Source organism: Lytechinus variegatus, chromosome 11 (genome assembly GCF_018143015.1).
Source record: "Lytechinus variegatus isolate NC3 chromosome 11, Lvar_3.0, whole genome shotgun sequence".
NCBI classification, from domain to species: domain Eukaryota; kingdom Metazoa; phylum Echinodermata; class Echinoidea; order Temnopleuroida; family Toxopneustidae; genus Lytechinus; species Lytechinus variegatus.
This window is the reverse complement of record NC_054750.1, coordinates 34,103,803-34,112,735: the sequence shown is the minus strand read 5'-3', so window position 1 is coordinate 34,112,735 and position 8,933 is coordinate 34,103,803.

Below are 8,933 nucleotides of genomic sequence, written 5' to 3'. Positions count from 1 at the left end.
AAAGCATTTTATTTTGTTCGAAACGAAAGTTGAGACATACACACGATTTCAAGGTTTCATATAATAATCAGGTAATTGACAGAAAAGATTCAGTGAAATATTTGGGAATTAATTTAACAAGTATCATGGACGGGTTTGGTAGACTCAATCGTCAAAAAGGCAAATTCGCGCTTGAAATTTTTGTATAGATATCAAACCTGTTTGAATATGAAGTATAGACGTATTTTATGCTTTGCTTTAATACAATGTCTATTCGACTATGCTAATGCGGCTTTGTATGGTAGCCTGGGTGTTACAGATAAGAAAAACTAAGAGTAATCCAAAATAAAATTATGAGATACATAAATGTTTTAGGACCAAGAGCACATGTCGGATGCAATGAACTTGAAAGGGCAGGATTACTTCATGTAGATCACAGATCCCAACAATGAGTATTACACCACGTGCATAAAATATTCTATTCGGATACATTAGATCATTATACAGTATAGCAAATAATTTCACCCGTGTATCAAATATCCATAGGTACGGTACTCGAAATAGTAATTTTAATTTTGTATTACAAAAACGTGAAGGACATATAGGAAACACTTTTTATTTTAATGGCATCCAATCTTGGAATGCTCTTTCCAATAAAGTAAAAGCAGTTAAAATATTTTCTCAATTTAAGAGTGCATTAAAGAAGCACCTAACACTGGAAGCTACTCGGGAGTAATGTTACCATTAAAAATCCCACATTTTGTACAGTTGGTTTCTACTATAATTGTAGATAATGTATACATTAGGGTATGTTAAAATATAATCTCGTTTCACATATTAGGAGGATTGTTGTTTACTTCAGATGTTTGCATATTATTTGACTGATGGATGTGTATGTATTTGTATTATTTTTTTCTACCATATTCCAGTTTTGTTACAATATGTTAATGTTTTATACTAACTATAGGACCCCATTGGAAATAAGCATTTCGGCTTTCATGGGCTACCTTGTCAAGGTATTCTGCAATTTCATTGTAATCTCTTGTGATATTCTTGACGAATAAAATCAAATCAAATTCTGCGCTGAATCGGGACCTATTCGAGTCCCATTTGTCTCTATTTGACATGTTTGAGGAGCTCTCCGAATAAGAGACAAATAAGTGTTCCGAAACTATCCGAATCAGGTCGTATCCGGGCAGAATCAGTTCGAATTCATTCGGGAGAATTTGTTTTTTTGGTGTAACCCTAGCTTAATTGAACGCTAAATTCATTCCTTCATCAAAGCAGGCTATTCGGACGGAACATCTTACCCGTACAAGCTCTTAATACCTCGCTTCCACATTGTGTAATCCTTTAAGAAAGCCACAATTGGCCTTTCGTAACAGATCGAGAAATTTTTTAACATTCATATTTGTTCTAATACGATTACCACGATTGGTCTGATATGATCTGATACGATCTGATAAGATCATTACGATTACTTACTTTACGATTAAGTATGCCGTTTGAATCGTGGCGCAAGTCGTGGCAGTGAGGACTTGGTATTAGAGCGGGCTCAGTTTTTGTGAAAAACTTTGTTCTCAACTGAGAGGGAGAGAGAGAGAGTTGGGGAGAGGAAATGGTCTTCAATACATTTCCAAAAGCGACCCAAGGCCCTGTCTTACAAAGAGTTACGATTGATCCAATCAATCTTAACTCTATGGAAATCCATCAGTGTCATTATTTTTTTCTACAGGAAATTTGCACATTGTTCTTTGTAAACAAAGAGAATCACAGTGAATTTTCAAGAAAACAATGAATGCAGGAATATACATCATAGAAAATATTTTGAACAAACATGAATAATCCATGTTGACGTTGCTGGCCGTCCGTAGTTGCGATTGATCGGATCAATCGTAACTCTTTGTAAGACTCCAATCACGGGGCTCCTTCACTTCATATTTTCTCGGGAACACACACAAAAAAAGGCTCACCCTAAAGTAGAAGTCCATATCCACACTTTAACCCTTTTCAGCTTATTTCATCCCATCTGGAGGAAGATTTACACTGACCGAGACTGCTGGACAGACCAATGTATCTATTCGATTCGACCAGTTATATCAAAGAGAAGACATCGAGGATAACCTGTGGCGTTTTAACGGAACAACCTTTCGAACAACTCCTGACATAGCATACACCATTACTGATTCTATACAACCATCACAGGAGGGCATTTATGAAATTCATGTTAATCTCATCAGGCACCTATCTAGAAGTGGATTAATGAGGGTCATTGTTCCGGGTAAGTTCTTGAAGGAATCAGTGTAATTAAATCCTCATCTGGAGACAGAAACCCATACCTCACGTAACACTAATCACGATTTGTTTTTTTTTGTTTTGTTTATTTCAGTAAAAGGGTCGACTCAATCAAATCACAGGTTAATAAAGTATGAGTTTATATTTGGAAGATTACAAATTGCTTAATCTAAAGGAAATATGCCCTATTCTTTACAACGGATAAAAAAATAAACAGAAGTAAACTCACATTTTCAAAGAGCCATTTTTTCCAGAACACTAGAGAATAAGAGCGGGAATCAATTATTTGGTTATATCTTGAATAAATATGTCGATTCATTTGCATTCAGATATACTTTTCAACAATTCGAATTATGGAATAATAAGGGAATAAATTAAACATAATATATAAGTACATTGGCTTCTACCAATATATTGCATGAATATATTGAATGATAAAACTAAAATCCAATTGACGTTGATAGGGTCAAAGGCAAATTTCCTTTGCTGTTGATTATTCCATTATGCTGTCTTAGTGAGGCCATCATACATCATGACGTGAATCAATATCTAAATGTTGATAATTATATCTGATATCTGAGGTGCTATGGTACTTAATTGGAATTGTGGAACTTAATTGTGGTACTTAATTGTGGAAGCACCGTGGTGTGGCGGTTTTGACTCTCGCCTTGTAATCAGAGGGTCGTGTGTTCGAATCCCATCATGGCCTAGCGTCCTTTGACAAGGCGTTAATCCACACTGCCACTCTCGACCCAGGTGTTAGATGGGTACCCGGTAGGATGTGAAAGCCTATATGTAGTATGCCTAGCAATTGAATCTTGGAACTCTTATTGGAATGCTCTCTAGGGAGTGGAGAAGGTACGATGGCCGGGGTAATAATATGTCAGTAAAGCGCTTATAGACGTCCTTCCGATGTATTAATCGCTATATATATGCGGAATATTATTTTGTATTACTACTATACTACTATTCGTAACCCAATACACTTGCACGACTTTTGGCCACGATTTTGTCGTGGCAAGTCGTACCATTTTGGGGGCACGAACTGGGAGGCTCCCGCACTGTTTACGACTTGTTCACGCATAGTTCACGACAAGTTCACGACGAATTCACGAATAGTTCACGAATGCGTGCTCGTCAGTGTCCACATTGACACGAACTGGCACGACGAGTTCACGAATAGTTTGAGCATAGTTTACGCACTTCCCGCATTGACACGACGAGTTTGCGCAGTTCGGACGGTGTCGTGCTTAACTATTCGTGAACACGACGTGAGCTGTTCTTGAACTATTCGTGACAGTCGTGGCATGGCGCGCACTGCCACGCATTGGCACGCATCTTCCTGCATCGTCCCGACGAATTCACGACGAGTTCACGAACAGTTTGCACATAGTTCACGACCCGGTCGCTAAATTTTGTCGTGACCAAAATTTTGAACATTTCAAAATTCTCGTCCCGACATGGCACGCAGTCAAGACGTGTCACGACGTGTTTACGCACACTTCACGCCAGTTCACGACTAGTTTGCGCACTGGCACGACTTGAGTCGTACCAATGCGTGACACAGAATCGTGCAAGTGTCAGGCTGTCATGGCTCTTGGTATTTCACAGTTAAAATCCAGTCGGTAAAACAGTTATAAATGTTCATCCATTTAATTTAAGCATTTACTTTAGTATACCCCAATATTGAGTACTTTACCCTCATACATAAATTAGCCAAGATAATAGATGCCCGGAAACAGAACGAATTAGTGTTCTCGAAAGTGTCCCTTTTCAATAGGCATTTAAATTGTGTGTATTGAATGTCTCCTTTTTGTACAAGCATGGACAGATATATACACACGATACCAAATGATACCAAACGATTTGCAATAAACACTCTCATTGATGTATACTAGTCATATATTACTTTTAAAAGATACCAATGGAATGACACTATTTCACAGTCAACACCCAGTCGGTAAAATATATCAACAGTTCAACATGTTCATCCATTTACTTTAAGTATTTACTTGAAATATGCACCAAGATTGAGTACTTTACCCTTATACATGTCCCTTTAATTAGCTGAGATGAAAGATAATCGGAAATGTTCCTTTTCAATAGGCATTTAAATTTTGTGTATCGAATGTCTCCTATTTATAAAAGCATGGACAGATACACACAAAAATGATACCAAACGATTTGCAACAAGCACTCTCATTGATGCATACTAGTCCTATATTACTTTTAAAAGATATTAATGGAATGACACTATGCCCTATCCTAAGCCTAACACTAAACACAATATAAAACCATATTGTAACCCTTAACGTAATCCTGTGTATCTTAGACAAAATAAACCCGGAGAGATTGTCGCCAGAGCAAATGTCGTGTCACCTTCTTTTTGCACCCTGCCAAAAGTTAATTTTTCTCCCATCACGTTGCTGCACATCTTTCACACAGTCCATCCGCTACAAAAACTACAATACATTACTTAAAGGTCAAGTCCACCTCAGAAAAATGTTGATTTGAATCAATAGAGAAAAATCAGACAAGCACAATGCTGAAAATTTCATCAAAATCGGATGTAAAATAAGAAAGTTATGACATTTCAAAGTTTTGCTTATTTTCAACAAAATAGTTATATGAACGAGCCAGTTACATCCAAATGAGAGAGTCGATGATGTCACTCACTCACTATTTCTTTTGTTTTTCATTGTTTGAATTATACAATATTTCCATTTTTATAAATTTGACAATTAGGACCTCCTTGCCTGACGCACAAAATGTTAAAATAATGGAATTCCACGTGTTTAGGGAGGAATGAAACTTCATTTTACATGACAATGACAAGAAAATCAAAATATTTCATATTCCATATAATAAAATACAAAAGAAATAGTGAGTGAGTGATGTCATCAACTCTCTCATTTGGATGTAACTGGCTCGTTCATATAACTATTTTGTTGAAAATAAGCGAAACTTTAAAATGCCATAACTTTTTTATTTTACATCCGATTTTGATGAAATTTTCAGTGTTGTGCTTGTTGAATTTTTCTCTTTTTATTAAAATCAAGTTTTTGTTGGGGTGGACTTGTCCTTTGAAGGGGTACTCCGGGATGAAAATATTTATAGCTAAATAAATAGCGTAAAATTCACAAAGTAAAAATAAAATGTCGAAAAAAGATCAAAATCATATAACAAATATCGAAGTTATTGCATTTTAAAGTTTAGCAATATTTTGTATAAAAAAGAGATATGAAACTTATCATGAATATTCATCAGGTAGGCTGATGATGTCACATCTCAACTTTCCTTTTTTTATGTTATTTATTTATTTTTTTATTCAATGAGATAACTTGCTGCAATAAATATCTAATGCACTAAATCAGTTATCAATACATTTTTTTTCTAATTTCTATGTAGAAAATATTTGAATAACCCGTAATTTTATTTAAAAAAAAATACAAGAGAGCAAGGGGAAATATAACATCAATTTACTCATTGAATATTCATAAAGACATGCCTTAAACTTCTTCACAGGAATAATGTAAATCTTAAAAATGCCATAGCTTTGTTGTTCCTTGTCTGATTATGATCAAAGTTTCAGTGTTTTGTTTGTCTGATTTTTCTGTATCTGTTCAAATCGTATTATATTCAGCCCAGGAGCATCCCTTCAAAGGCAACCATTCCCTACCCCTCCCCCATACTAAAGCAAGATGACAATACTCTCGTTTCATATCTATGCAGAATGTCCATCTGGTCGATATAATATTTCATCAGACTGTACTATGACCTGTTCGTCGTGTTATAATGGTGGTGTTTGTGATGACGAAACGGGAGAATGTATCTGCGCTCCTGGATTCAAGGGAGAAACGTGCCAATACGGTAAACAACACCATAAACAGCAAAAACTGTGGTGTTAACCGGTGTACATAGAGGACCGCATCAGTTATTTTACACCGGTATTAAATTGGTGGTGTTAGTTGTACACCTATAAGTGTTATTATAACACCTATGGTTGTTACATTTACACTCTTTGGTGTTGTGTTCAATCTCTAGGGTGTTATTTTAACACCTCGGGGTGTGGTCCTCTATTAACACCAATTGGTGTAAGTTTTAGCACCACAGTTTTTACAGTGTATGAATATCGAAACGCACACACATACCCTCACGCACATATCCCCTCACCCATCACACACCCACCACACGAATCAATGGTGCCAGGTAAAAATGGCAGAGGTAAAAATGGCAGAGGTAATAATGGCAGAGGTAATAATGGCAAAGGTAAAAATGGCAGAGGTAATAATGGCAGAGGTAATAATGGCAGAGGTAAAAATGGCAAAGGTAAAAATGGCAGAGGTAAAAATGGCAGAGGTAAAAATGGCAGAGGTAAAATTGGCAAAGGTAAAAATGGTAGAGGTAAAAATGGCAGAGGTAAAAATGGCAGAGGTAAAAATGGCAGAAGTAAAATTGGCAGAGGTATAAGATTATCATCCATGACCGGACTCTTGTCGACGAAATGGGCTATAAAAACTGATTAAATATTATGTTTTTTTCGTCATTTAAGATATACACTCTGTCATTTATATGACTAAACTCAAGCATTTTCTTGCCAAAATGATTTTAATTAGTGACTGCATGATGAAAGGATCTTAAGCTCGTAAGCAGAACAACGCTTTACATACAAACCCAACGATTTTTAAAATGTAAACACCACTGTGTGCAGCCACTAACCCTCTGAAACGAACAAGTTCGGGTCTACGTCGGACTACTTTCATAATTTAAACTGGATAAAAAATAACTGAACATTCTGTAATAAAAGTATTTTTTAATTTCCATATATCATGATGAATCATGATGAATAGATCCGCCGGCCCGTGCCCCCCCTTGAGATGTACAATTAAAATCTTAGCAAATATGCTAACTCAAGTGTGCCCCCTTTTTAAAGCGAGACCCTTTTCTGCTTGCTATCTATTTTGTTTGCGAGTTAGTAGGCAGAAAACTTTTTTGCATGTCATTTTTCAGAAAAATGTGCCCCCCCTTGGAAAATCCTGGATCTGCCCCTGATTAATGTGATACGTTAAATTTAAATGATTCAATTATTGTTCAGTCTTTATAGAGCAATACCTAGTCCAATACAGCTAGTCCAAGTGGATGCCAGGTTCCAAAAGGGTTTAACGTCATATATGGGAAGCTGCCCCATGACATTTTATGCACTAAAAATGGTTCATAATTGCTTTTAAAAATATTTTAGGAGCGTCAGTGAAATGATTTGTCTCTTGATATATACTGAAGATAAAAAAAATACATTTGGATTTTTCTAGAAAATTACATTTCATTAATATTTTCTATACACCAAAATATGGCAAAGCTGCTCGCAAATGACGTCACCATTGAAATATAAAAGTATAGCTTTTAAATCTTTGATTGATTTCCTAAAACCCTCACCATTATCATGTTTTTGCTATTCTACAATGACTTTTAACCGAGGTTGAACTTCCCCTGTAATGAATTAAATACAATTGCAATCAAGAGTGTGCTTCAAATTTGAATACTAATACAGCGATTTGACATGAGAAGGCCGTCCATGAGAGTCCAGAAAAATAAGATATTCTAGCCAAAAGATTATCAATTTGGTGCAGACGATCTATCTATGATTTTAAGAATGTCACCCTTTCCATTATTTTTATTTTCTTAGAACCTTTCTTAGTTAATCTATGTAGGGCTTACATGCGGGGGCTTTTTGATTTTTTTTTCATGGGGATTGAAGACTCTTTTACCTATACCATTATGACCTCTGCCATTTTTACCTCTGCCATTATTACCTCTGCCATTTTTACCTCTGCCATTATTACCTCTGCCATTTTTACCTCTGCCATTTTTACCTTTGCCATTTTTACCTCTGCCATTTTTACCTCTGCCATTTTTACCTCTACCATTATTACCTCTGCCATTTTTACCTCTGCCATTTTTACCTCTGCCATTATTACCTCTGCCATTTTTACCTCTGCCATTTTTACCTCTGCCATTATTACCTCTGCCATTTTTACCTCTGCCATTTTTACACCGAGCCAAATAAATAAATGCTGTCTACGGACCTTTACCCAATATTTTTTTGGTTTCATCTATAGCAAATAGGCATTTTATTTGATATATGGGCATCAAGGAAATAACCTATCAAAGTTGAAAAACCTCAAAAGAGAGAAAAGAAACGAAGACCATAAGACTTATCCATAAAGATATGTGGTTATTGTTATCACAAATATAAATTTTATACACAATCTCACATTGGTAAGGTGTTTTTTCTGTGAACGTTTGCTTCTATTTGTAATTCATATCTCTCTTGCCTAAAATCAAGATTATTAAACAACACATTATAAAGTCAAAACGAGTTTCTTAGTGGTAAGCTAGGCGTGAATTTTAACTTATATCCGTGCCAAATTATGTCTCGGATTTTTACCTTTTTTCTTACAGGTTGTGGATCTAACAGATTTGGAAAATCGTGTGAAAACAGATGTAATACATCAGTGGATGGTGATACAGCTTGCAGAGGAATCCAGATGTGCTTACCAGATCCTTACGGGTGTTCGTGTGCACCAGGCTACAAAGACTTGAATTGTACCACAGGTAAAATGTTCTATGATCATATAAGATGTGTGGTTGAGCAGTACACT